The sequence below is a fragment of the Pongo abelii genome, chromosome 20 (genome assembly GCF_028885655.2).
Source record: "Pongo abelii isolate AG06213 chromosome 20, NHGRI_mPonAbe1-v2.0_pri, whole genome shotgun sequence".
Taxonomy (NCBI): Eukaryota; Metazoa; Chordata; class Mammalia; order Primates; family Hominidae; genus Pongo; species Pongo abelii.
Genome location: NC_072005.2, coordinates 40,633,028 through 40,639,336, shown reverse-complemented (window position 1 = coordinate 40,639,336; position 6,309 = coordinate 40,633,028).

The following is a 6,309-nucleotide window of genomic DNA, read 5'->3' as shown; positions in this document are numbered from 1 at the left end:
TTGCTATATGGCTCTTCTACTCTGCCAGAGAAAGAAAAGGAGAAAATATTCCCTTTTTTTCTAAAGCTGCAGAAGTGTAGACAAAGCTGCCACTAGCCTATATGTCACCTTAGAACAAATTGTATAAAGGCCTGGTGAGTGGAGCATGGGGTGGGTTCCCCTCATCTCTTGGCTGGACATGTCGGACAGTGCTCAACTTGTGCAACTCCACATGACAACCCTGAATACAGACACTTTCTGCATCATAAAATTGTCTTGGCAGGCCAGGTGCAGTGGCTCACATCTGTAATTCCAGCACTTTGAGAGGCTGAGGCAGGCAGATCACTAGGTCAGGAGTTTGAGACCAGCCTGGCCAGCATGGTGAAACCCTGCCTCTACTAAAAATACAAGAGTTGGCCAGGTGTGGTGGCATGTGCCTATAATCTCCGCTACTGGGGAGGCTGAGGCAGGAGAATCACTTCAACCCAGGAGGTGGTGGTTGCAGTGAGCCAAGATTGCACCACTGCATTCCAGCCTGAGCAACAGAGCAAGTCTCCATTTCAAAAAAAAATTGTCTTGGCAAATCCTACTGCTATTGAAGGAGTCTCATTTGTTACTCTGTATTAGTCAGTATAGGATAGGCTCCACTGCAGCAATAAATACACTCCAGAATAAAACACAGAGGTTTATTTCCTGCTTACATTGGCATCAAGCAAAAAGGGGCTTGCTGCCAGATGCACAACAAGCCAATACTATGGCACGAGGTTTTTGAGAAAATAAAAGCTTTATATTGCAGGTTAACTTCCAAGGAGACAGGAGTCCCACTGAAATCTGTCTCCCTATGCTGGCTTTAAGGCAGTAATTTTACCAGGAAAGGTTCACGGGGTGGATTCTGGGATTAGCTGGTGATTGGTGGAAGCCAAGGGGAGGTCTGGAAAGTCCTCAGGCATGCATAGTTCTCTCTCATGCCTCCTTAGGGGGTCCTATGTGCAAACTTGAGGGGTTAGTATGAAACTTTGGGCTGTGACTTCAGCAAACTGGTTCTGCACAGACTGCACTTAGCCATATTGTTTCCAATTGATTTCAGCCAGTTCTTTTATCTCATAAGGGGAGGGAGTGGTTCACATTTCCGCAAGTTGTTTCTTATCTGCCATCCTGCAAACTCAAGAATTTCTGTTAGTTACTGATTTCTTTAACTCTTTGGGGCATGGTTTCAACATCGTAGTCTCAGCTCAGGGGCTTTCTTTCACTTGATTCAGATAACTCAGGAATGCAGGCTGCCATCTGAAGTACTGGCTTCCAAGGTCACCACACAATGGACAGAGAGAACATGGAACTAAGTATGAAGAGTAGATCTGGGCCTAGAAGTGTCATCTGTTTTGTCCACTGGCCAGAACATTTCATTGGCCAGAACGCAGTCACATGACCCCTCCTCAACTGCAAAGCAAGCTGGGAAATATGGCTGCCTGTGTGCCCAGGAAGAGGAGGTAAATTGTTGGCCATCTGGCCAATTAACGCCCAGATGGGGATTCAGAAATTGTGGCCATGTCCTGTGAAAGCAATTCTAATCACTAAAAAAAAAGAATCTGTAATTCTGATTCCTTGTACAAATAATTTGTTGACCTGAGAATAATATGGACTTCTCTGAATTCCTAAAGCTTGTATATACTTATCATTTCCTTGTTCAGACATAAGAAGTTCATTGGCATCTATTAATACCTCTTTACAGGCAGGGCGTGGTGGCTCACGCCTGTAATCTCAGCACTTTGGGAGACTGAGGCGGGTGGATCACCTGAGGTCAGGAGTTGGAGACCAGCCTGGCCAACATGGCGAAACCCTGTCTCTCCTAAAAATACAAAAAATTAGCCAGGCATGGTGGTGGGTGGCTGTAACCCCAGCTACTTGGGAGGCTGAAGCAGGAGAATTGCTTGAACCCAGGAGGTGGAGGTTGCAGTGAGCCGAGATCACACCATTGCACTCCAGACTGGTCAACAGAGTGAGACTCTGTCTCAAAAAGAAAACCTCTTTACTGCACGATGGATGACTGCTTGCTTTTCCCTTTTCCTTGCACCACACATGCTCCTTCCAGCTCCAATCCAACTGGTTGCATAAGCTGTTTCTACTCATTACTCTCCTCACTACATGCTGTGCCCTCCAACCTAGAAAACTCTTACTTTCCCCTTCTCTTAGTTAACTGCTTTTATACTTCAAGCATCATTGCCTCATAGAAGTCTTCCCATCACACATATGCTTTCAGAATGGTCATTAGTGCTGCTCCCTGAATCCCCCTGGCTCTCTCCCTTCCAAGCATAGGACAGAATGCCATTTCTGGTCCTCCTTATGGTTGGGTGGGGCCTTGCAACTAGCTCTGGCCAATGAAGTGTGGGCAGAAGTAATACAGTCACTTCTAGGCCAGAGCACTTAATTGCCTGGGCAAAGATACTCTAGGATTCTCTTTCCCTCTGCACAGAGCCCACAATTCTTGAGGTGGAGTCCATTCTGCCAGCCTGGATTGAAAAGGAGGAGAAGTGAAACTGACCTACAATAGATGTGACAGATAAGAAGTAAACTTTTGTAATTATAAGGTGCTAAGACTTGGGGGATGTTTGTTACCACAGCATAACCCAGCCTATTCTGACTGATACATTCTCCTTCCAAAACACTTGTCTCTTTTGCAATTTTTCACTGTTTCTGTCACTATCAGATTAGTATTTTTCTTTAAGCTACAAATTGAGAGCTCCATGAGGTCAGGAATTTGTGGTTGTTGTTCCCCATTGTATCCCCAGATTCTGAAAGAGCTGGAACAACGTAAGAGCTCAATAAATGCAAACTGAAGGGCTGGGCGTAGTGGCTCATGCCTGTAATCCCAGCATTTTGGGAGGCCGAGGTGGGTAGATCACCTGAGGTCGGGAGTTCCAGACCAGCCTGGCCAACATGGTGAAACACTGTCTCTACTAAAAATACAAAAATTAGCTGTGCGTGGTGGCGCAGGCCTGTAATCCCAGCTACTCGGAAGGCTGGGGCATGAGAATTGCTTGAACCTGGGAGGCGGAGATTGCAGTGAGCTGAGATGGCGCCATTGCACTCCAGCCTGGGTGACAGAGTGAGACTCTGTTTAAAAAAAAACAAAAATACTGGCCGCTGCTCAACCTTCCAAGTGTGAAGTGACAGCCTTTCTGCAGGTGTACCCAACAGCTCTGAAGAGGCAGCGACCATCGAGAATGGGCCATGATGACGATGGTGGTTTTGTTGAAAAGAAAAGGGGGAAATGTGGGGAAAAGAAAGAGCGATCAGATTGTTACTGTGTCTGTGTAGAAAGAAGTAGACATAGGAGACTCCATTTTGTTCTGTACTAAGAAAAATTCTTCTGCCTTGGGATGCTGTTAATCTATAACCTTACCCCCAGCCCCGTGCTCTCTGAAACATGTTCTGTGTCAACTCAGGGTTAAATGGATTGAGGGCGGTGCAAGATGTGCTTTGTTAAACTGATGCTTGAAAGCAGTATGCTGGTTAAGAGTCATCACCACTCCCTAATCGCAAGTATCCAGGGACACAAACACTGTGGAAGGCCGCAGGGACCTCTGCCTAGGAAAACCAGAGACCTTTGTTCACGTGTTTATCTGCTGACTTTCTCTCCACTATTATCCTATGAACCTGCCACATCCCCCTCTCCGAGAAACACCCAAGAATGATCAATAAATACTAAAAAAAATAAAAAATAAAAAAATAAAAATAAAGAAAGAAAGAAAGAAAATACAAAAATTAGCCAGGCGTGGTGGCTCATGCCTGTAATCCCAGCACTTTGGGAGGCCGAGGCGGGTGGATCATGAGATTAGGAGATCGAGACCATCCTGGCTAACACGGTGAAACCCCGTCTCTGCTAAAGATACAAAAAATTGGCCGGGCACGGTGGCGGGCGCCTGTAGTCCCAGCTACTTGGGAGGCTGAGGCAGGAGAATGGCATGGACCTGGGAGGCGGAACTTGGAGTGAGCCGAGATTGCGCCACTGCAGTCCGGCCTGGGCGAAAGAGCAAGACTCCATCTCAAAAAAAAAAAAAAAAATTGGCCAGATGTGGTGGTGTGCACCTGTAGTCCCAGCTACTTGGGAGACTCAGACAGGAGAATTGCTTGAGCCCGGGAGGTGGAGGTTGCGGTGAGCCAAGATTGCACCAGTACACTCTAGCCTGGGTGACAGAGCGAGACTCCGTCTCAAAAAAACAAACAAACAAAAAATAGAAAATAGAAAACTGGATAAATGTCTGAAACAGCTGTTTTTAGACAGGAGGCAACAAGCAGCACAGGACCTGGATCCTGGGGACAAGAGAAACAGGCCTTCTGCCTGGAGAGCCTTTCCAGGCTGTGGCATAGGAAGATGGTGTCTATGAGACCACAGCAAACTTGCTGACTTGAGGGGACAGAAAAAGGATTCTGGGGAACTGAGGGAGCTAGAATGTCTAGGGCAGAATACAAGAGAGTAGGGAGCTACACAATGAAAGAGCTGCAGAAAGCCAGATAGGGACCCCCTTGAGTCTTTGGCTTATTAAATTTTTTTTTTTTTTTTGAGATAGAGTTTTGCTCTGTTGCCAAGGCTGGAGTGCAGTGGCAGGATCTCCGCTCACTGTAACCTCTGCTTCCTGGGTTCGGGCGACTCTCTTGCCTCAACCTCCTGAGTAGCTGGGCTTACAGGCATGTACCACCACGCCTGGCTAATTTTTGTGTTGTTATTTGTTTGTTTGTTTGTTTTGAGGCTGAGTCTCTCTCTCTGTCACCCAGACTGGAGTGCATTGGCATGATCTCGGCTCACTGCAACCTCCGCCTCCTGGGTTCAGGTGATTCTCCTGCCTCAGCCTCCCAAGTGGTTGGGACTATAGGCGCACACCACCGTGCCCAGCTAATTTTTGTATTTTTAAGTAAAGAGGGGGTTTTATCATGTTTGCTAGGCTGGTCTGGAACTCCTGACCTCAAGTGATCCGCCCGCCTCAGGCTTTCAAAGTGCTGGGATTACAGGCATAAGCCATTGCGCCCTGCCTTAATTTTTGTATTTTTATTAGAGACTGGGTTTCACCATGTTGGCCAGGCTGGTCTTGAACTCCTGGACTCAAGCAATCCACTTGCCTTGGCCTCCCAAAGTGCTGAGATTAGGGGCATGAGCCACCACGCCTGGCCTGGCTTATTAAATTAAATAAGCAAGAGGCCACTGGGCTGCAGCTATCTCCATACTTCAAATTCCTATATATTGAACTGTGACCTAACTTAGTCCATAAAGGAATTTAAACCTAATTTAGGAGTATATATTTTGTAACAGATAATCAGGTTTCAGCCAATCATAAGCAGCCAAGCTTCAGTCAATCACAGGCAGCCAACTGATCAGACCATGTCCATATAAGGCAAACCCTTAGGTTACTTCTGTAGTTTACTTCTATTTTCTGTCTATACTCACTACCCGTGTTGCAGAGGGGAGCTCTCTGAACCTCTTCTGCTTTGGAGTGCTGCCCAATTTATGAATTGTTCTTTGCTCAAATAAAGTCTGTTAAGTTTAAAAAAAAATAAAAATAAAAAAATACTAAACTGAAGGAAGAAATGATTGAGCAAGAATCCTGGGAGGTAGGTACAATTATCCTTATTTTACAGGGATAAAATGGAAGATTGGAATGGTTGCATTGATTGCTCAATGTCGCATGTCAGGTAAATGGCAGAGATTGGATCATAACCCAGGTCTAACTGAATCCAGAGCTTGTTACAACAATGTGCTGCTACCTATTCTGAATTGGTAGGTCTCAGGTTACCAGATCTTGGTTCTTATTCCCAAAGGTTTTTGTTCTGCCACCAAGGAATGTGTCTGTGTTGGTGATATTAAGGGCTAAGAGGCTGGGGACCTATGGGCTGTTGGGAGGCTACACTAAAATGACCCACAGCTTCAGGTGTGGTGGCTCATGCCTGTAATCCCAGCACATTGGGAGGCCGAGGTGGGCAGATCACAAGGTTAGGAGATCGAGACCATCCTGGCTAACATGGTGAAACCCCGTCTCTACTAAAAATACAAAAAATTAGCCGGGCATGGTGGCGGGCACCTGTAGTCCCAGCTACTCGGGAGGCTGAGGCAGGAGAATGGTGTGAACCCGGGAGGTGGAGCTTGCAGTGAGCTGAGATTGCGCCACTGCACTCCAGCTTGGGTGACAGAGCGAGACTCCATCTCAAAAAAATAAAAATAAAAGAAAGAAAAATGACCCACAGCTGTCTGGACAAGGCAAAAAGGTTCAAGGTGGGCAGGGTGTTAGTCAACTGTCTCTCTGCCTTTCATTTTACCTCTTTTTAAATTGAGTGTTCACT